The sequence below is a fragment of the Melanotaenia boesemani genome, chromosome 16 (genome assembly GCF_017639745.1).
Source record: "Melanotaenia boesemani isolate fMelBoe1 chromosome 16, fMelBoe1.pri, whole genome shotgun sequence".
NCBI lineage: Eukaryota > Metazoa > Chordata > Actinopteri > Atheriniformes > Melanotaeniidae > Melanotaenia > Melanotaenia boesemani.
In genome coordinates this window covers 19289965-19313665 of record NC_055697.1, presented here as the reverse complement: position 1 = coordinate 19313665, position 23701 = coordinate 19289965, and the positions used below count along the sequence as shown (strand labels likewise).

General features: G+C 36.5%; 1 protein-coding gene across 4 annotated transcripts in view; it reads right to left on the bottom strand.

Annotated features, from left to right (window-relative positions):
- Positions 1-23701, bottom strand: part of pcdh15a (protocadherin-related 15a) — a 249930-nt gene that overhangs the window by 180090 nt on the left and 46139 nt on the right. For 3 of the 4 annotated variants that reach the window (XM_042010341.1, XM_042010343.1, XM_042010344.1), the window contains exon 2: positions 16394-16505. The exons of the other annotated variant lie outside the window; for it this stretch is intronic. The gene's annotated coding sequence lies outside the window, so the exon portion shown is untranslated. The remainder of the gene's footprint in view (positions 1-16393; positions 16506-23701) is intronic. 4 annotated transcript variants of the gene reach the window in all.

Sequence of the window (23701 nt, the reverse complement as noted above, 5' to 3'; positions counted from 1 at the left end):
GCTTAATAATAATATTATTTATTATTATTTTTATTATTATTATTATTATACAGAATCTCAGCCATCCTATATGTTTGGTGGAAGAGAAAGAGATTAAACTTTGGGAAAGGACAGAAACCCCACACTGGGAAGGAAGGGGCTAAAAATACTTCCCTATCTCCTTAAAACTAAAATATGCCCTAAAGGTACTTTAAAAAAAACAACAGAAATTGATCAGTTCTCTGTTTTATATTGTGTTTATGTTCCTTAGATTGGATCTTATACACCAAAGTCTACTTTTCTTGTCTATTTCTGTACATGTTCTTTGGCTCAAATCACTACTTTTTTCACCTTTAAAGCCAAATTAAATCCCAACATCTTTCTTGATTTCAGTTTTTTCTTAAAAGCAATAAGCCTTTATATTTCTGTTTTACATCGTGATTTGAATGGATTATTGTGGCTGTACTGTAGCCATATGAAAAGCAGAGCTACAGGAAAAGGAGAGATTTTTTTTAATCATGTGCATTTCCCTGCAAACAGAACTCTAAATTTGACTTAATAAAGCTAACAGCCTCCTACTGGACTGAAAACTACCTGTATTGGTTGTATCTGAATTTCAAGCTGAATGTTCCTTTTGTGAGTGATCTGCATGAGTTTTTGTGAAATTTGTTGTTGCTTTACCTGCTTCACAAAGAAGAAAAAAGAAAAATCACACATCTACAAAAATCAATGAAAGTGCCAGACATCAGATGTGCATAGTTAAAAGTTGTCACTGAAGCAGTCATGACACCTCACTGATGTCTTCCAGTTGCAAAAAGAAGATGCTGATGTGCCTATTTGTTGATTACTGAGGGTGGAGGATAGTACTGAGCAATATATCGAGATTTTCAAATATATCGACTCTTTTTCACACAGGATATGACGAAAGAGCGTTTATACTGAGACAGCTTGTTTTGATTTAAAAGTATATTTTTATTTTTTTTGCATTTTGCACATGTGTTTTATGTTAGGGTCATTGAAAAGTATTTATTCATTTTGTTTTAAGAGCATTTAATTTAAAATACAGCTACTTTAATTTCAGTCAACCATTTTAATGCACATGTGTTGCTGATCATAATAAAAATGCATTTAGCACTCAAGGCTGTAAATTACAGCTGTCTCTTAGATTACTTGACTAAAAAAAATCTCTATATATTGAGTTATATATATTGTATATTGTGATTCAATTAAAAAAAAAAACAAAAAAAAACAAAACATTGACATATGAAATTTGGGTCATATCGCCCAGCTCTAGTGGAGGATATTTTAGTGGGTCAGTACAGTCCCCGTTAAAACATGTATGTTAATGGACTTTAGCAGCTTAAACAGCAGGAAACAGAAATAACTCACAGTTATGGGACAGATTTTAACACTCCCACAACTCCTGATCTTGAATGTCAACTAAGCTATCACACACAATCCACAGTTTAATTGTTAAATAGTGCTGTATAAACTTGGAAAATGCCTGGAAATCATTTGTTTCTCATATCATTGTTGCACATAACATGAAACATGTAATGAATGCATCGAAGGCATTCAAATATTTTTGGATCCCTTTTCAACAGTGTTTGAAATTAAAGCTTTAGATAACCAGTATGTCTTTAACTTGGTATCACTTAGAAGTCTGCTAAAGTCATTTGAAACTGAGTCTCAGAAATGAAAAAGAAAATAAATGAATAAAAACAAACCTTCCAGCTTAGAGAATATGCAAAATAAATAGAACTTTAATTGTGCCTCACAGCTGTAAAATTAAACTCTCAATTTAGAACTATACAGCTAGCTGGAAAGTCTTATTCTATAACAGGTTTAGAGATAGGAAACTCAAATCACAAAGTTGTGCTTTGAGTAATCTGTGGTAATATGCAGTGTACTCCTAGTATAGATACAAAAAGTGAACAAAATATAATCTCTAAATGAACAAACATGAATTTAGGACTTTTGTAAAAGCAGACTTTAGGTCAGGCCTGAGTGACTGGTAAGTACATCAACTACATATAGAAAGAAAACTGCCTGTGGCATCTAAATATGAGAGTAAAATGAAGACAGCATCGCTCAAGTAAGATCAGTTTTCATTATGATATTAAATCTAAGTTCAATATGCAGGTATGAGGAAAATATAGAGATCTTCTGTGTGTAAATTGTAGCATTGCAAGCTCATAAAAAATTTATAAAAAATCACAACAAATTAAATGTATTTTAACATGGATTATGATCACAATGCAGGAGCAAACATTTGTTTTAATAGTGCTGTATTTCTATGTTTTGTTTTGTTTTTTTGTCCAGAAGTTTATTTTATTGTCAGTGAATCTTTCATGCCTAAAATGATATGGACTTCGTTCAAATTAAAGTGCTGATATTTGTAAGGTTTGTAGCACATAATAAACAAACTAGCCAGAGAAGCCGTTTGGCATGCTATATCCATTTCCCTGTTGTTCAGCCCAGTATCAGTGTTGTCAACATAGTAGAAAAAAACAGTCATCAACAGTCATCATTCACAGAAACGGATTGATAGAAAATATTTAATTTACAATCTTTGATGTTGTAACCACACAATTTCTTCATTTGTTTTCCTGAAAAGTCAGCCAGAACAGGTTAATCTATTGTGCAAAGCTTAGAAGACATTATCTACTTTGAAATCTTAAACTGATAAAAATTCTAAGAGCCTCATATCAAGTGGTGAAAACCAACGTGACATCTTCATTAATCTCACACCAGTTTCCTCCTCTTTCATTATCGTGCAGATAATGAAACTTCAGACTCATCAGTTTGACATAAACACCAGATTCCATCTTTACCTGCTCCTCCTCATCACCATTTACAATAAAGTCAAGCCAATTAATTGATTAAATGACCAGATAATAATATTAAAATAAAACAAACATGTAGTTATAAAACCTGAAAAATTGTTGCTACATGAATTCAATTAGATTTTAAAGGATGTTATTTTTACTAATTATAGCTGGAGTGAACAATCTGCCCTGCATAAAGTATTTGTTTAATCTTCATGTTTACAACCTTACCACATCCTCATTAGATTTATAATGGCAGCAGATTGTTCTGCAATATCCAAATTTCATACAGCTGCTGAACACTTGTTGGGTTCTGTCACAGGTTGTCAAAAAACAGAAAGTGCATGATGTTTAAATGATATGAATGACCTTAAACAAACCAATAAACCAAGCTGGTCCCCAAATTATGAACCAAAGAGAAAGAAAGTAAAAGAGGAGTAAAAATATAGGAGAAAAAATATGCATCATTAAGTCCTTCATGAACATTGTTTGATGACTGCAAAAAGATTGATCCTCTTGGTATGTAGTGTCTGTTTTACCAAAATAAAGCATCACTGAACTGATTTCCTTATCAATACGCCAGTTACTTTTTCAATGTATTACTGGTCTGAACTGTAAATGTCCAAAAATCCTAAAGTATGCATCTGAAATTTTCATTTCAATGTGATCAGTTGAGGAGTTTAATTTTATCTGACTAGATATTTAGTTACATAAAAAGTGAAACATAAATTAAACAAGCCTAATACCTAGAGTAGGCTTAGACAGATTAATTACCTTTCAGTTGCTGATAGTTTCTCTGCTGAACAGCTAATTAAATGATTCCTGTTTTTACAACTTTATACGCTGAAAAAATATTCAATTATTAACAAAAATAGCTGGAGCCTAAAATTGAATATGTTGCATTTATAGCTCTTTGTGGTTTGTATCCCAGTCACCTTCACATGTCCACAGTAACAGCCGCATGCTCCAGTACTGACCTTACTGTTAACGGGTTCAGTGCTTAAAAACACTTTAGCATGTGGACAGGCACACTTTACCCACTGAGCCACAACAACCCATTATTAAGAGCATCCAGTACACAAAGTGGGTAATTGGAAGGGGGTAGTTATGGTCTTCCAGCTGCAGTGTTCATCAATTTTTAGACCTAACCAAAACACTTTACATCATAGGTACGTAATTTACCTGAAACTGTAAGCTGATATTCACAAGGCAGCAGGCTTTAAATCCAATACATAAAACATCTGTCACAGCAACATAACACGACTCTGCTGTGTAACTCAAAGCTACGCTGCTTAAATGAACCTGACACCACTTCAGGCAAGGCCACTCGTGGACAAACATGTGCACATGCATATTTAGACAACTCACACAACTCAAACAGAATAATTAAGACTTAAAATATTTTTTTTCTTCTTAATAACATAACTATACCTGTGATACCTTGAAATTTACTGAGAAATGTTATCAGACGTAGCATGGGAGCACGTTATCCAACGTGACTGTTGTATAGTAATATAGGATTATTCAACATGTTCAACTAAATCACAAATCATCAAGGGTGCTGTAATGAGTAAATACCACGAGCTCTGAGACTGGCCTACACATGGCTAACACAGAGCTAGAGATTCCATTCAAATGCCAAACAGAAAGAGATCGGACTAAACACCCCAGTAAGCATCCGGTGCTAGAGCTTTATCTCTCTCCTCTTCTGTGTTTATCTGTGCAACCCACCTGCAATTCACAGTGACAATTCATCAGCTGATTGCCATAAGGCAGTAGCTTACTGAGACAAGGAGACTTTTAAGAGGACTGTACTTCACTCTGTGCTGCTGGCCCAGATGCTGGAATTAGTTATTGAAAAACTCTTCAAATTTGAAAACTGCCTTTTAATTAGCTCTTAAGGTCACAATGACCAAAAGAAAAAATACTTTTACAACTCATTAATTTTTCCATTTTGCGTGCCACCATGCCATCTTCCCAAATGCCAAAAAGCAAAACAAAAACAAAAAAGAAAACAGGAAATTAATTTTTTCCTCTACAAACCTTAATTGAACTCGCTTTAAAGTGCAACATTTCTCATGACTCATTTCTAAATGTGCCTAAATTACTTAACTATATCCTGTATTTAGCAAAACCTGTTTTAGTGTTCCACTTCTAGCATACATTAGTTCAGCCACAATAACCCACCTTCCTGTTTCATTACAACTTAACCTATCAGGAGATCATTATAATAACTGTTTTTTGACTTTTGCAATTATATGTTACTGCTTTATGAGGGTGGAAACTGGGGAAAACTATGAGATGCATGAACATAATCATGTATTGCACAAATAAGGCTACTTTAAAATATATATATAATTATTCAAAATTGAACTGAATTTATTAATTGTCAAAGGGAAATTATTTTGTTGTGTTAAAAGTCACTGTGTTAATTATGTACGGCTACTTCTGTCAGAAGGAAAGACCTCCTGTAACAACACTGTTGTACTAATAAGCAAACAGAGCATTTAAACAGCAAATCTTTCTTGAGGAATGCTGCCTGTCTAGAAAAGTAAAACCAGAAAACTCCTTTAAGATCAACCCAAACAGTTATTCTTTGGTCTGAATTCACAGGCAGCAAACATGTAAAATGCAGATGATGAATCCAGTGCACTTAATTTGCCAAAGAAACATAAAAGAACTGCAATTGCTCAGGCTTATTAAAATAAGTAACAGACGATTGTGTTTAATTGTACTGCCTGCTTTCCAATTCTGACACAGTGCGCTGAATTGTGACCAAGTAAAATGGTTATTAACACAGTGCTGAGCATAAAAAAATTTCCAAATACCAAAAGTAATGAATACTGATATCATTATGAAGAGCTTATGCATCAGAGAATTTGTCAACAGGCTTCAATAAACCTCCATCATAATGCTCTCAAATTTAATTTACTTGTTCAGTCACCAACTGTGCTGGTGCCTCCTGCTGCAGGACGACATAATTTCTACTATAAGATGAGTGATTCCTGAGTGAATGGTCATCATACAGTTGTGGCTGTGACATCGAGTGGCCCTGAGTGCGAGCACTGATCTCTGTGTGCACTTGACATAGAAAGGAAAAGCTATTATGCAGTTCGTGTTCATTCAGTTTTTACTGTTAATGCAAATCCTCCCCTATAACCCACCTGTGTCAGGAGGTGTGCTCTAAAAAAATTACCCATGAAAAAGCCTGCTGAGCAGACTGGTTTTAATGTTAACCACAGACAAAAACTCAAGGATGTTTGCTTGAATATTGTGACTGGGAAGGCTGACACTAATGGAAAAAGTGCATAAGCGCCATTATGTGACACTGCGGTTGTGCTCGCAGCAAATGAAAGATTTAATGTGGGCCTCAAGTGCTCTTGTGATTATTGTGATAGACTGGGATGGTTCAAACATAATAAACCCACTGCACCTGCTTATGTAATGTTCTCTCACAGGTAAAAAAATAAGCTTGTTCCAGTCAGAAAGTAGGGCTCTTGTTTGTCACGACAGAAATAATGGCAAAGACTGACTCAATAAATATGTAGCAATGTGGTTGTGGTGGCAATGAGCAGTATTTAAAAAAACATGAGACATCTTATGGTGACTCAAGAAGACAAATTACCTAGTCAGTGCAGTTTACTGTAGCTGCTTTCTGAACAATCTAAAAGTCATAGCAGAGCAAAACATGCCCAAGTCCAGTAGTGTTTTATGAAATTATAGAGCAACAAAAAAAATTGCTTATCATTTTAAGGTTCTGCCCTTTTTTTTAGAATCAAAGCCTGCCTCTAAGTGTGCAGACAGATGGAGAGAAAATAACTTCCATACGCAGATTTAGTTAGAAGCTGAACAAGTACTGAGAACTGAACATGAGGAAGCATTAGCACAAGCATATCAAGACCAGACAAATGTTTTGTTTTAGAGAAGAAGCTCTCCCACATCATCCTCTTAATGAATTTTACAAACACAACTCCAACAGTGTGGGTCAATTATCTGGTGTTAATATGCTGCAGCAATTTCTTCACTGCTTGTCATAGCGCAGTGTGATGATGCAAGCATCAGCATGGGAGAAACCTTTTCCAGAAATATGGTCTTTTCATAGATCCTTTCCTCAGTGCCTTCCACCTTCACCAGAGGAACTAGGGGCTAAACAGTGTGCCAGCCAAAAAACTGAAGTCCTACAGGGCCACAGTAAGGAGATAGGATTTTTCAGATTACGTACTGACAGGAACATGCACATTTGTTAGGCTTTTGCACAAAAATTGCATACCCATAATGAAATGAGTACATCACTGCAACCACAAGGTCTATCTGAAAACTTTTGGAGTCACAGTAAAGGGATCACTTGTTTAAACAGGAGTACATATGTTAGTGTGAAGGCTATATTAAGATGGCACACAGCACAAATGAAAAAAGCTTCAGGCATGCCTAAAAAAAGATAACCTTTTGGGATGAAGAAGAATATCCTTTTCGAATGATGCAGCTGTAGCTCTAAAACTTTATCAACCACTTGAGAAGCTGGAACTGTTTGTACACTCAACATTCTAACGCCGACATCTTTCTTGGAAGCTTCAGGATGAATGAGTGGTTAGATCTCACATTGTGACAAGAAAGTAGTGGAAACAGAGCAATAAAGCAATCTCTCATGTACAGTGGTTATGCTCAAAGCAACAAATGAAAAACATATGGAACCCCAAAGAAATGTCTAATTTAGATTTGGAGTTAATACACGTAAGTGCACTTTCTAGGTCACAGCCTGCAGATGCAATAGTAAAGATGTGATTTTGAGCAATGAAACATTAACATCCATCTGTTTCACAGCAGGTGTCCTCTAATGCACAAATACATGCACCCAAAATCCCATAAAAATACAGCTGAAGCAGAATTTCTAGTATAATTGTTTGTGCAGGCTCAGCGTGGCAGTACCGACACTGCAACGAACATTGCCAGAGACGTGACACACTTCAGCAACCTAATCTAACCTGAACTGTAGTCCTTAGTGATAATGCATCAGACTCAGGGCTGAAATAGTCTTTGATCCCTGGAGGAATTATCCTTGGGTGCTGTTGGTCAAAATACACCTAATGGCAGGCCTGCACGAATGCAGACAAATAAATTAGCAAGAAATCTTACAGTTATCAGATATTTTATATGAACATATAGCAAAATGCAACAGCCAACATCAAGGTAAGTTTAACATAAAGAATAAAATCGTGAATAGTATAAAAATGTTCACTACTATATTTTTTTATATGATAAAAGAGACTGTAAAGCCAAAAAAGACTTGAAATCTGAGCGTAATAAGCTGAATTCCATTGCAAACAGGAAAAAAAGTGCAAATGTTGTAGCCATGTTTGAATAAATCTTCAGCATAATAATGAATTCAGCTGCTGCATCCAATGTCAACACAGCCTGGTGGTCCACTAAAGCTCCCACTTTCTTTAATTCAGGGCAAGAGAAACCCAGATCTAAGAGGCTCTAATCCCTCTGTCTTAGTCATCTCATGACCGCATTATAAATCTCTAAACCCTCGTTCAGTTTGGTCTGTGCCGGAGCCACAAGCACTGCATCTGCTTAGCATCAACAATGTCCTATCCATGTCACAAGGCACACTGCTCTGCACAATAGCAACCACTTAGCCACATGGTCTTAAATACATGCAGCTGATCCCAGACAAAGGATTGTATTTGACTTTTTATAAATCCTTCACCCCGGTGTCTGACGTTTACCCCTACTAATCGCAGAGTGGCTGTGATTGTCACAAGATTTGTCTCAAAGCTTTAACACATAATGGAATGACTAATCCTCACAAAGAATTTAAAAAAGAAAGGTATTGTTTAAATGTGTTCATTTTTATGCATTTATATACATATCTTGTTACAAAGACAAACATAAAAAGAGATGTGCCCATAAAATAAAAAAAAGGGATCAAAATAACTTAAATAGGCAAAGTCAGCACAACCACTCATGCAATCTTTTTTTGAAAATATATATCTGGCAGCTGAGTTATGCTGTATAGATTTATGGGATGGACTCCACGATAAGATCTCTTTATCCTATAATTGTAGGGAAAGTTTCAGATACACTGTCAACTTGACCAAGCTCTCTGAAATAAGACCTACATTTTCCAGGTAAATAGCTTGTTTAAAAAGTTACAGACCACACAGCACAGTGAACACCGTAACGTCCTCTGACTCTCCCAAATACCTAAAGGGATTTGGTAAAAAAAAAAAAAGTGCTTTTATGCCTCAGAACAACCCTGTGACTCAGAAGAACATTTTGAGAATTTCTACATACATCTGTATTAAAATGAGAGCAGACCTTCACATAATTTACATAGTTCATTTTACACACTTTATTCTTTAATGAAAAGCTGTTCTGATGTTTAAAAACACACCTTTGAGAAAAACCATTGCTGTAGACTTAAGAAGGCAATTGCTGATATGCAAAAATGTCAGAAAGTTTAGATATTGATCAATACTCAGTTGGCATTTTAAAATGACTCAGTGAGGTTAATAGAGCAGCTCCTGGCTTTTAGCAGTATTTGGGGATAACATCTCTGTTTCCATGCACATTGCACTGAACACTAGAGATGTGGACAAATTCTCAATCCTAAGACAAAGTGTATAGTTCTCCATTAATAATCGAAGTTGGTGTAAAATACAAAAGAAGTAGTAGTTAGATTAAGTAGCTCCAGCGAAATACTGAAATTCCTGTGATGCTTGATGGAGTAAAAAAAAAAAAAAAAAAAAAAAGGGCCAGTAGACAGTTAAAAATACACAAAACAAAGTTTTTTAATAGAAAAAATCTGGACTTTCATTAGATTTATGAGTTTATCAAGAAGCACAAACTTGTGATACATATGCAGTGTGGAAAAATCTATCTCGCAAAACTGGAGTAGGTACAACCCATACGATTCAACGTGTTGGGTGCTTTTGTCATTGATGACTAAAGCAGTGAAACAGGCTAAATTATTCAAGATGAACATTTAGGATTGCATTTGAGCGTCAGGATTTTCAGGTGCTTTCTATTATCAAGCTGTTCCAAGGAAATTAGTACAACGTCACAGTAGTGATGTGTCATTTGATCCTTTAATGTCATTGTTCTGTATTCTGTAGTTGTTCCACGACCACAAATTTCAGTGATATTTTCTGCTTTTCCCATTATAAATTATGACTTATAACAGGAAGTTGTTGTATTTTACCAACCAATTAATTTTTCAGCTGGTAAAAATGATACAAATGAATATGTCAGTCACACACAAAAATAAAACTGACTACTTGATGTCACAGTGCTGCTAATGAGTGAAAGGATTTTCCGTCACATCTGTCTGAGCTTTTATAATATCCTCAGTAACATAAGATGATTATGATAGATCTGTAGCTGATTTACCCAATGTGGCTGCAAACCATTATTATTATTGTGAATAGCCAGCCACATATAAATAATACATTACGTTGAAACGCTGCTTGCAATGCAAGCTCTTATTACAAAAAAACTGTGCTTCAGTTGCTTTCCATGCTATGGTTTTCTTCCTGTTTTCTTTCCCTTCCCTTATTTTCATTGCCTTAAATGTTTTCTTTTATTAAAATCTTATTTTAATTGGGCAGTACAAACAAATTATAATTATGCATTAAAAAATGATCTAAATAATATAAATTAACTCGATGGCATGGGGTTGAGTGACACAAGTGGGACTGTTTTGATGTAATAGTGAATTCAGAGAAAGTCATGCTTACACAGCAGAGCATGTCATGGTCTAAAGTATGGCACATGGGATTTCTGTAACGGTAACAGGAACCACAGAAGCAATGCCAGCTGACCTCCGTCACCACCGCTGGAACACACCCAATCTGACTAAAGTCACAAAATAAAATTAATAAATAAATAAATAAATTTAAAAAATTCTAATAAATAATGCAAATGGCCATGATTCAACTTTCAATTAGGGGTTTTATTGCTCTGTTCATCGTGGTGTAAAAATAAATTCAGTATGAAGTAAATTAAGAACTGATGATGGTGCTCTCCAAGTCAGATTAAATTCATGGTATATCAGGTATTTCTACTGAGTTATATTAGCTTTACTGCTTGTACAATACCTACTATATCTCCTATATTAAAACTGACCTTTTTTCTGAACACACACTGTACTGATTTACTTATGAATTTATCTATTTATTTAAGTATAAGAGGAGTTTATGGTCTTGAAATAACCCTTTACCTTTAGCATGCACTCTAGACTTGTAGTGATGAGATGAGGGCAAGATGTTGACACCTGTTTTAAGAGGCTGAATTCAGAAAAATCATAGTCGATAAGAAGCATTAATACTTAACTAGATTTCTCAAATATAAGTGGACTGGCATGTAAGGTATAATAAAATTACAACTAACCGATGTGAGTTTGACTGAAAGTGAGAAGTAAGAAGACAGATGCAGAAAATCTTAACTGATTGGGGAGCAAAAGAATACCAACTCAGGGCTGAGAGATCATATTAAAATGGAAGTTGTCAAATGACACAGTAGAATATAAAATAAAAAAAAACCCAGTGCCATTTTCATCATCATAACAACATACTGGTTCATTACTAATGGTTTGCATTCACGTTTCATTCGTTTTTCCTCCACTACAGGTGGTGAGGATGAAATACAGAGTTTACTACCTCTCATATCTGACACTGAGTTGCTGATCAGATAATGGTGTTCTCACTGTGCAGTATCTGCCCTTCCCAACACGGAAACAGAGAGGCTGACAGTAAATCATAACAAAAGCCTCCTACCCACAGCATCTCCTCTTAATGTGTGAAATGCCATCAGTGGAAACTGAAACACCAGGACTAAGGTGAAAAGAGAGACAGGCACTTGGCAGTCGTTCCTTTCTACTCATCCTCTCACTATGCACTTGGGCCTAAATCATTTCAGGCATCACTACCCACGAGTCGCTTATCAAATAATATTGAAATGTTGCCTGAGGTGTCCATTGTGCATACGAATAAAGTCGTATTTGCAGGATGATAAGTAAGTTATGATAATACTGTGCTGTGGGAAAAATATTCTTTATAAAACAATGAAATCCCATTTTAATAATTCACTGTTACTTCGCTTTGTGAAACTTAAGAGCCAACATTTTACACTGAATTTTAAATTTCAAAAAGGCATGAAAAATATTTGGTCAAACTTAAATCTAATATAAATACTTGTGTATTTTTTCAGTTAACCATAAATCAAATGACTTTGCTCTTGTCACCTCACTGAAAATGCTGACTCAACTATGAACTTCCTCCCATGCATAGTTACAGAGCTGTACAGCAATTTACAGCTGATGCGTTTTGCCTTTTTTAACCTTTCACATCTCTTTTTCTGAACCAGTGCATACATTGAGCACTTTGCACAGATATGAACTTACACATCACTGAACATGGGTACAATGCATCTCTCCAGCTTTACAAGTCCTGCTCTTATAATCACTATGACTGGTTTTGAATTGTATTTAGAAAATGTTCAATAAATGCATAAATAAATAATGGCCAATGCATGAAACAATTATATTTTCAATTTAGGATTTTTGCTGTTTGTTTGTTTGCTGTTTTTGTTTTATAAAAGATCATCTGGTTCAGATTAGGGGCCATGGAAACAACTACTTGAATTGCCTCTGACCTGGTAAAGATTAAAATGAGCAAATCACCAGCTGTTTCTGGTCTAAGCTAGTGATGTTAAGCTCGAGCCCGTCTGCTTGAGTCTGTGTTGACCATATGACATGGAGGTGTCGCAAGCATTGTTCCAATACCTTGATGCAGCGGGACAATAGTCAGGTAACCACACCAACCTTCGTTTCATTGTTTACGCATGTCGAGCTACTCCAGGCATTTCGAAAGGACTAAGGTTGTTAAATCAGTCAATGCTTTAAAATGTGCAGATTTTGCTAGCAACCATTTAGCATTTCAGATTGAAGGAATGCTTCACATTATTAGCTTTTGGGAATCAAACATCTGTGCGAGACGCTGTTCCTAGGGTAACTTCTTAATGAGCTTTAAGTATGAGAACGGAGCGGGTGGTGCCTTCAGTATACAGGTAGACTATATTTCCTTTTCTTTATATTGTTTTTTTTTTTTTTTTTTTTTAATAACCTTGTCAAAAGCAGACTTTCTAAAGTTAATCATATAAACTTCGTCAGGAAGCATCTGCAGCTGCAGAGGAGCACGACAACCTGTGTGACCTTCGACAGCCAAGTTGGTCTCTCATCACTATCAGCATAGATTTTTAATGTATTTAAAGCTGAATGATTGTAATTAAATTCTTGTGTTTCTTTCCTCTCTCTCACCTCTTGCTGGAGAGGTGTATGCTAGAAGAGGAGCAGACTGAAATCAAACATATAGATATTTTTTTTTAAAAATAAAAAGCTATAAGAATTTACAAAGTTGCACAAAGATTTGCCTCAAATTTTATTTTAACACAGCTGTATAAATACAGTAACACAATCACTGTCTCAGATGCATAAACACCCCTTTTCTCCTACTGTCAACACTGATAGAAACAGTAACTCTGGGTTGAAAGCATATCCTGAGTCACAGATGAGCCATGGAGCTGCGTGACAGTAATGTGGTCATGAGGCCTTGTCAATGCTTCCCCTCAAATGCATCACAGACAGCCAGCCAGCAGATGGCGCTGTTTTTGAACGGAACAATGTGTCGACGCATGGAGTCGATCTCACGGCAGTCGTGACAGAGTGACACTTCAAACAAGTCATGAAAATGTCTGTTATTCATATTTCTGTTTTGCAACTTGTCAGAGTTCACAAGTAGACAGAAACCTCACTTAAGTCAGAGTCCCCGACAACATTTTCCCTCACCCCTTATATAATGTGTCCTTTAATCAGAAACACATAATCTTTAACTGAAACATTCTTAAGTGCATAAATAGATACTGTTGCCATTACTGGTTGATTCAGTTATAACTGATGATCAGATGTAGCTTACACACAAGCTCGTGATAACTAATAAAGTCTAAAATTAGATCTTTATAAAATTCCCCAGATTGTAATATACTTCCATTACTCCAGAGCTTTAGAATTAGTGTAGTCCTGTTTGTTACAGAATGAGAAAACATTTTGTTTGAGGCACCGATGCAGGAGACAGTATTAGATCGTAAGTCAATCATGGCAGCACAGCAGTCCTTGTTAATTACTGTTTTATCAAACACTTGTGTAAGCATATGTAATAAAAAGCTAAACATGAAATGAAACTGCTCACCCAAAGTGATCTGATGTGCCTTGGGCTGTGTCATTATTAAATGTTGAGCCTGAGATTCAATGCTAAACAATTTGCAGGATGAAGTAACAGTGGAACCCAGTTATTTAAAGGGTGGCTTCATCTTAAATAACCTGCAACAGCACATGAAGTTGTGGCTGAAGAATAGTCTCATTTTGACTATCACCTACATGTACGACACCCTTAAGGCTTTTCTCATCTTTTACCTAAAATTGGCCTGAAAAAAAGCTTCACTTTAACACTGCAAGATTTTTCAACATGGCTGAAATGATCCCCTCCAGTTGATTTCAGTTACCAGAGTATTTTATGGCCCCTTAGTTAGGCTCTATTAATACTTAAAGAGAAGCTTCCCTGAGCTACATGTCCTCTGTCTTAACAATAAAAATGGTTAATACCTTTTGTCATTCCTGACACCCATACTAGAGGTAAAGAGCTAATTTCTCACATCAACTACCACAGGAGAAATGAAGGAGTAATTTAACATCCAACATGTTTCCCTGTAACTTAACACTTGCCTAAAGAAAACCTCAAAGGATCTTAATCCCAATTTAATGCCATCTTATGCATGTCTCCGGCCATGCTCAGACTGCAGGCAAATCAGATTTGTTTCTCAAATCAGATTTTTAGAACAGAGACATTTGCAAGGGATCAGATTAGACTCTGTTTCCAGACATGATGAAGCTTACCATAAAAGGTTGCCATATTAATAACACAGAAATCAGTATCAACAAAAATATGTTGGTGGCATGGCTTTGTAACAATAGGGTCTTTCAAACTTTACATATAAAAGAGTCGCTGTAAAGCTTCAGTATTAGACTTTCAGGGACTGTTCAAGGATTTTTGTTCTCTACGGCGTCCACAGTAGACTTCTGCTATAGCTGCAGATAATTGCTGTCAAGATATATCCTGGATGTGAAAAAAGAAGGAAAAAAAACACTGATTTGGCATAATAAAAGAAATATATTCATTTATCAAAATATTTTTGGATCCACAAATGACCATATTTGGACATGGTGGCCTCTTTCTATCTACTCATATCTACTCAAAATTATTATTTTCCGAAGGACCACAAACACACTGATCAGTAAATTTAGCTAATGCCACTTTAATGACTTGTGGTAAAATGTTTTTATTTAGAATTTCATGAGGGAATTCAAGGCCTTTTCATTGAGGGCCTCTTGGGGAATGAGATGTATTTGACCCACTAGCTAGCTCCCGTCAATAGTATTACATTTCAAGGCACTTTCTTGTTCTCTTCAAGACTTTGTTCACCTTTCATAAACAGTATACGAGCGCACATCATCTTAAGCATTTTGCAACACTCTTGGCTACCTGCAGTGCGTAAAAAGCAATCCCCTGAAGACTTCCCAGCGGACAACACACAGCACCTTTGCTGACTTTTTTAAAGTCTGCAACCTCTACCTGTTTAAAGGAGGAAAATTCTTTTGGCATTGTGTTGTACTCTTGGATTTACAGAAAAAAATAACTATGCATACACACACAGGATCAGATATGGAAGAGGGACTATTTTAAGTTATATGTCTAACATGCAGGGCTACATGCATCAGAACTGGATTACCTGATAATAAAGGACACTAAAGCCAGTAATGTCCCTGCGGGGATGACTACACATGTTAGAGCTAAAATTTAGCAAACACACAACCCCTTGCTTCTGATATTAAAAGCTGCTTAAGGAGAAACCACTTTGAAACCATTTCTCAAACAAATAGAGTTTTGACAGAAACAGTCTAACTTAAGGTCTACCTGGTAGCGTTCCTGATGTTTTTCTACAATTCAGTAGTAAAGTGGCAAAAAATTGAACAACATTCTCACAGAAAATATTGTGACTTGTCAGAGAAAGGACAACACAGGACTAACAAATATCAATTACTGCATGTCCAGTCAAAGGGTCACAGAAAGACAGTGAGAGAAGCTGTCCATTTGTACACAGGACATTAAGAAAATATCTATGCAAAGAAATAAAGCCTGTTGTCATTCTAAATAGTCTGAAACAGCAATTGGTTCACAGAAAGCATCTAGTTTTAGCACCAAATGTTTCAATTAAAAAATAAATAAATAAAATCAATGCTAACACTGCCTCATAAATCATCCACATTCAGTTAAGTGTGGCTGAACAGAATGTGATGTTTTGTCAATGGGAAAATGGGTTCTCTTAAAAACTCTCTGTCTCTCAAGTAAAAGCCGTCACAGTCACGTCGACTTAAAATTGCTTTAAATGGCACTTTGCATGCCACCTCTATTTGTAGCGTAGTTGTTTGAATACATTAGAAAATCAGTGGGGCTGTTTCAAAACTGTAATACCTTTAGATGTTCAAGGGTCAAATCAATCCAGCTGCTGTGGGTCGACATGTTTGTTTATTTATTTGTATGAAGGAGCCCCATCAGCTGCTGCTAGTCTTCCTGGGTTCCACGTCTAAAGCAACAATAAAAGAAATGACATTCAAAAAAATCTTTAATAATACAATTTAACACCCACAACTCAAAAACCACCAACCCACCCCATACCTCCTATCACCCCACACCTAAAAGATAAGAAAAATTTAGCACTAACAAGAGACAAATATCCACACAGGAAATCACACTAAATAGTATTTTATAAAATCAATACATTTCATGTTCTCTTATAATCTGATTTATGAAATTAACAAAAGTAACTCTGAGATGATTCTCAAATGAAAAAATAGTTAAAATTCTGTATGTACTTTTTAAAGCTAAACTAAATTTAAACTTGCTTTACTGGTACATGTTTTCAGGTAGAATGGCAACTTATTCCACAAAGAGGTGGCCCTGTATAAAACTGTTTTGTGCATTTCACATGCTCTCAGCTTGGAAATTAGCCTGTCTAGTGATGTGTCTGTATCTGATACTGATCAAGTTTATATTTGAGTATAAACTTTGGAGGCTGAGCCATACTTTATGTACAGTACCAGTCAAAGGTTTGGACACACTTTCCCATTATATCTACTGGGAAAGTGTGTCCAAACTTTTGACTGGTACTGTATGATAAAATGAGACCATGATTCTAGTAGATAGTCTGTCTTCAACTTATAACAATGAAAGATGCTTTGTGCATAGAATCAACGCTTGCTTTAAACGAACAATGCATAGCTAAACATGCAGCTTTATTCTGCAGGTCTTTTTCTGATGCACTAAACCAGATAATAGAACACTAGTCAAGATGAGACAGAACTAACAATTGTATAACCTGTCTGATTCAGTAATCGGTCATTAAAAAATGCACATCTTGTGATAGTAGACACCGCTCTGTCCATTTTAGTTGCAATTTTATGAGATCACTTTAGCTGTTCATCAAGGCTGCACTAAAGCTGCACTAAAACCCAGTAAAAATGAGCCAAAAATTCTCCTTTGATCAATTTGAGACAACCAAGTATCAATCATTTGAGTTAGTGCTGTACAGATTGAGTGGCCCACTTTATAGAAGTAATATGAGATAATATGAAGCGTGAGTGAAGTTTTGTAGGAGAGACCATTTTCTCCTGCAGCGCAACGGCTGCTCTTCACAGTGGCAGAGGGAGTTATTGCAGGATATCACCCACTAATCTGAAGTGAGCGCTGATGCTTTCTGTTTGTCTTAGAAAACTTCAGTCTCAAGAGATTAGCCGTGAAGATCAGTGTAGAGTTGAGGGGAACCTTATGGATTACTCATTTCACGACGGGGAAGCAACATGATACGGCGTGTATACTGGCAATGATGCAAACCTCCAAAAGACAAAATATTCTGTGCTAAAAGCTGAGCGCATTTCACAGGGAGAAAATTGAGAAATAACGCGTGCGTACTGCAGTGCCCATGCGGGTATTTAACGCGCCTGGACGATAACGACAATTATTTGACAAACAAAAAGTAAATCTCTTACCATGTTTTAGCTTCGAAAGTACTCAACAGAAATCCTTTCTTCTCTACGACAGAGGCACAAATACCGGCTGGCAGTGCAGCTACAGCCTCCTCACAGGGGCTCATCAGCACTCTGCTGCCACGGTGTCTTTAGCGCCCGACACAGCAATCCGCTGGGTCTGCAGCCAGGATCTAATGCGAGATAACTGCATGGATCGAGTGGCCCCGATCAAGTCACTCGTTCTCTACTTCTGTCTCTGTGGACATGACGTGAGTGGCAGGTAATCTTATTACAACGGTCATGAAAGGTGAGACCGGCTAAAGCTCCGATGCCCCTCCTCTCACCGCATCTACGCGATGTGCACCTGCCACCCTCGTGTAAGCGCTCAGAGACAGTGGATCGTATTCAACAGGATGTCTCGCGACATGTCCCCGCCTGGAATAAGAAAGGAGGAAAGTCAACAAATCCCCTCATTCATTCACGACTTTTTTTCCAGTCCAATCCGCGATTATTATTATTGTTCTGCATACACGGTAGTTCTGAGGGTCAGCAAAGGCTTTTCACTGACAGCTGTCATTTTATTCAGAGTTAAATCCATTAGTGGGGTCCATCTGCACCAATTGGAGTGGAGCTGAGAGGTAATACCACTGGAGGCAGTAAGCTATAATTCACCTGTCACTTAACAGTCATTGGGCCTTTCTTGCCTAAAGCTTAACCACTAAAAAGAAGAGAGAGAGAGAGAAAAAAAAAGCTTTCCATCAATATACTCTAATTGGGTGCTGTGCTGATTAAGTCCCAACTAATGGTTTCAGGGATATTCAATAAAGCAAGTCCCACATAAGAGCCACAGCTGGGGGTCTTCTTCATACAGATCATGTGAAAATCAGCACAACTTCAGAGAAATCCTCAGACAATAGAAAATTAACTCTCAAAAAGTAGGTTTAATCTGGTGAAATCCTAACAACCTTCAATTATTTGTAAGGACTTAGAGAGACCGTAGTTTGCGGACTTCTAAAGAACAGACTGCATCAACTAAACAAAAGAAAAAAGCTATTTTGTTGTTTTGTTTGTTTGTTTGTTTTTTTTCCTAATTATTGGGTGATACTGTATGTAAGTCAAAAGGCGTGAAGCACGTTTTGAACTTGAATCTTTCTTTCTTTGCATATTAAGTCTACCCCCCCTTGATGGGAGAAATTTGTTTGAAAAAGCTAATCTACATGTATATAAACATGGGCAGCTTATCCACATGAAGTCATTACAAACTCCACTTGGCCTACTGTGTTCTTAGTATGAGGAAAAGCTCAGAGCAGGAGCTCTCTAATAATCAGCCCCTGCCACAGCACTAATTCTCCCTCTCATCTTGTCTCTGGAGCCCCCATAGAAAACGAGGGGCCAGGGTTCAGGCAGGAGAAAAGACACTCCACACAGAAGGGTGATTAGGAGGTTTTAAAAAGTCTCATGCCAGAACCCCAACAGCCATTTTAGTGAGAAATTGCCAACTGGATATCAAACATATTCAAGTTTGGGGTCATGTGTGGGTGTTTATGTGTGTTTTATGTGTTAAGTACATTTAAATTTGTAGTATTTTTCTGCAAGTAAAGGCATATCACTAATAAGTAGAAAAAAGAAAGGAACAAAGTGAGAAAAAGTGGAACAATGACTACAGCCACTTGTCTACGTTTCATAACTAGCAGTTTACAAGTCTTTTACTCTTCATTACTCTATTATTTCTAATATTAATTTCAAAATATCTGTTGTATATGCACCCATCCTAATAATGTTTATACAGAAAAGAGTGCTCAACAATAAGCCTCAATCATCAATATTTTCTTTTTTTATTAAAAAATTGTTCTTGAGCAAGTTCAGACTATATAAACCTAAGACTTGTTTGTGCCTCTGCTCTTACAAAGGTGTATGATCATCCATGCCATTTGTTTCTAATTAGCACAGATAAACACTCTCACAGTTCCCATAAAAAAACATGAGACAGCAGAGGTGTGTGCACATGGAGAGAACACACTAACAAGAAAGGTTAAGAGAGGTGAGGAACTCACAACTAAAAATCTGAGGATGCTGACACAGATAACCTGAACTCTAGCATCAGAGATCTTTCCTCAGAAAATTTGCTCAAATTACCCTTGGACAAATTAAAAAATAAGAAAACACTCGTAAATGTCAGAACCCCATTAGAAGCGCTGAGCTTAAGCTGTATGCATTCCATTTAAAGCTTCCAGCCCTTTTTTTTTTGTAAATCTAATCTTGAGGGCACAAATTACTTTTGACCAGGAGCAGTTGAATTTACTTGAAGGTGCCATGTTTTGTCCTGGGAATATTTGTGGCTTTTTCCTGTAAAACCAGGGAGGCCAGAGGGTCCTTTTGTGCAGGCACTTCTCATTTGCATTGAGTTGAGATTTCAGCCACTAAACAGTTAAGTCTTTTTAAGGAAATTTCTTTCAGTGATGTTGCATTAATACAACAATCTCTTGTCTCCATTTTCATGCTCGTTAAGTTGAGTATTAAAAAAGAGACACAGGGTGTTGTACCAAGCAGTAGTTTAATTATTCCCTGTTAATGCCTTCTTTATTTAATGGGGGTCCTAAAAGAGCAGATGGATCTTTACAGACTTGGATCTGCAGTTTTTGGGTAATTGTTGACACAGCATCTGCAGCATTATATAGAAATGTGCAATTCAAACATCCATCCAGTCAATATAGGAACACTTGAAAGTGTATGTGACTGATGTTTCTGTGCTTTTTGGATTTAAGTCAACTGGCAGTGTGAGCATTTTTATTTGAGCTCATTGAATTAATGGCACATTAAATCAAAGGCTAAGAGAGAGGGCTTTGCAAGCAGAAAATGAACACAATTTCTTGGATTTTTTTTCTTTTTTCTTTCCAAAAACCCTTTGATATTGTTTTACATAAAAACTTAAAGTATTCTATGATCAAGCTCATGAAAGCACAGCCACCGGTGCCACAAATCATTGTAAAGTAAAAATCAAGAGTAAACATATGCTGACAATACCAAAATCCACACATTATTTGGAATTTCATTTCATTCAGGACAAATTGAGCAATTCTGTTTGTTCAAGCATCATTTTCCTGGACTGTGTTTATCCACTCAGCCATTAAGTCCTGAAACCATTTGCCTGTGAGCTTTCTGTAAGCAATCCCGTAGGACTGTGTGCACACTTGTAGAAATGCAAACACACACACATACACAGAAATATGACGACCTAAAACTGCAAAACAGCTAAGAGGCTCCAACCTTAAATCTATTTCAAAAAAGCTATCCACATGTTGTTAAAGGCCTTTGGATATTTTTGTTATCATACATTTCAATTGCAAAAAGATATACACTTACCTGGCAAAAAAAAAAAAAAAAAAAAAAACTGACACAATGAGTAGCTTCTCATTGGGTTAAGAACTGTCCAACGGTTCAGGTCTGGACCACCATGTCTCAAGAAAATCTAGCGTAGCATAGGTTTGCTTCTTAAGCCCCTAGGTGCCTTTTCCTCTCCCAGTAAATTTTCTGGGGCCATGTGAACTTGACTTAATCATACTGCCTCTATGAGCACCAGTCAAAGTTAACTCAGCTACCACCCACACAAGTTCACAGACAGGCTGATATTAGCCATAACTTTAAAACTCTGCTCGACAGTTTCAAGTAATGATCTGTGCAGGTTGTACCCAGGAAAACCTTGCTGTGGTCTTAGTATCACTGGCAAAAGTTGCTAGTTAATTAGGTTAGTTAACTATAAGTGCCCCCAAAATCTATTTTTAAAAGTTCATATTAAATCTACATATCTTGTGGGGTTGAATAGTAGCTATGACAGTGTTTTGAATTGCCATTCATATACTCGCCATAACTAAGCTTTCAATCTCCACTGCAGGGAGAGAACCAGCCATGATTGGTGTCAGCATCATTCACCTCCCATCCATGGTCAAGCAGTGTGGTAGTGGTTGAGTGTGTGTTTCTGCCTATGTATTTATTGAGAATACAACAAGAGATTTAGATATATATTTAACATGTTTAGTTGTAATATTTTGATTTAGATTCAACAATAAGATCTAGATGTAATATTTAGATTTTAAACTTTGAATGTGACCTGTTTGTAAGTTGTTAACAATTATTGTATTTTTAGGTAAATTTCCAATTTTAAATAGCTAAAAAATGTGGTAAATATAAGGAAATTGAGATCAGCATTTAAAACGCATAAGCTAGTTTGAAACAAGATTTTTACACATGACCCCTTTACACCCCCTAACCACCACCACCACTGCACCCCCTCTTCCAACTTAAACCAAAAAAACTGCAACTAGAACAATATTTCCACAAAAACTGACTAAATTTGCAGAACTAAGTGGTGATATGAGTGAGAGGTTGTTGGTCATATTGAGGGAAGTTGTTGGTGCTCTCCATGGTGCTGAAGATAGTGCCTCTGTGCAACAGCAATCCAGGCACTCCTACTGATGAGCTGCTAAGCATGAGTCTAACTTATTCATAAGTAACTATCCCTGTAATAGGTTACTGTTATTAAAATATTTAAAATATTAAAATAATTAAAATATTTCTCTTAGAGAAAAAGGAAGATATCCACAGAATTTACTTGACAGGTGAATGTTTGTTCCTGTCAAGCTGCTGGAAGAATGGTAGGTGGTTAGTTCAGACAGCAGAATGGCCAAAAGGAAAGTTCAAATTGCCTCCACAGCTGTGTAAGCCACCCTTTTTAGGAGACAGAGAGCCACAGCCACACACACACACACACACACAAACACACAGAATTCTCTTAAGGGCATTAGTGCCTTTAACTTTGGCCTATTCTGACTGCAGTTTTTTCTCGAGCTCCAACAGACCCCACTATAAAAACTGAAATTGTCTCTGTTCAAATTGGAATGCTGTAGGGTGTCTAAGTTGTATATGTGTCAAGGGACATTCATAGTGTGTCATTGACAGCTTGTGTAATATGGAGAGGTCAGTGCAACTGAGACAGCAGGCAAGTATTAGGGAGTGAGGCTACTGGACGAAGGGAGGTTAGAGAAAGCCAAGAGACAAGATGGTTATGTGTACGCAAGGAAAACAAACCAAAGAGAGGTCAAAGAAAACCAGTTAGCAAGAGATAAGATATGAAGTGAAGAATGTGAAGTGACATGGAAAACAGATGACTCTACATTATCATCCCCAGAGACAATTAAAGTAGAAAAATATGAAAAATTATTTTTGTCCTGCTGTTTTTCAACCTTTCAATCCATATATAAAATATAGGATTTTGACAGAGCATTGAAAAGAAGGATTAAACTATGCTGGAAAAAACTACTCAATAATCTGTGAAAGTTATTCATGTATTATTGAAATAAAAATATTGAGACTGATGAGGCCAGAGCATCACTGCTGACTCATTGAAGCACAAAATGTCCATGGGTTTAAGACTTTGCAGGGGGTGAATTTAAAATTAGCTGACCAGTTGGCAGAAAATATCACAATGTGGTATATCAATTCATCTCATAGAGGCAGCAAATATGCAGTTTTACAATGTGATTCTAAATCCATCCTCTAATCTCACAAAGTACTATCCAGCTGAGTGGAAAAGAGCATGATTATGCAGTGTTTCAAACTGTTAACAGTTTGAGCCAATGTCTAAGTATTTATATTAAAAGATCAAGTCTGTATTTTATTGCTGTTTTTAGTTCCCTGGGGAAAAAAACACTGAAATGAGTGAGGTAAACTGTAATCAGGCAAACAAAGGTCCATCATT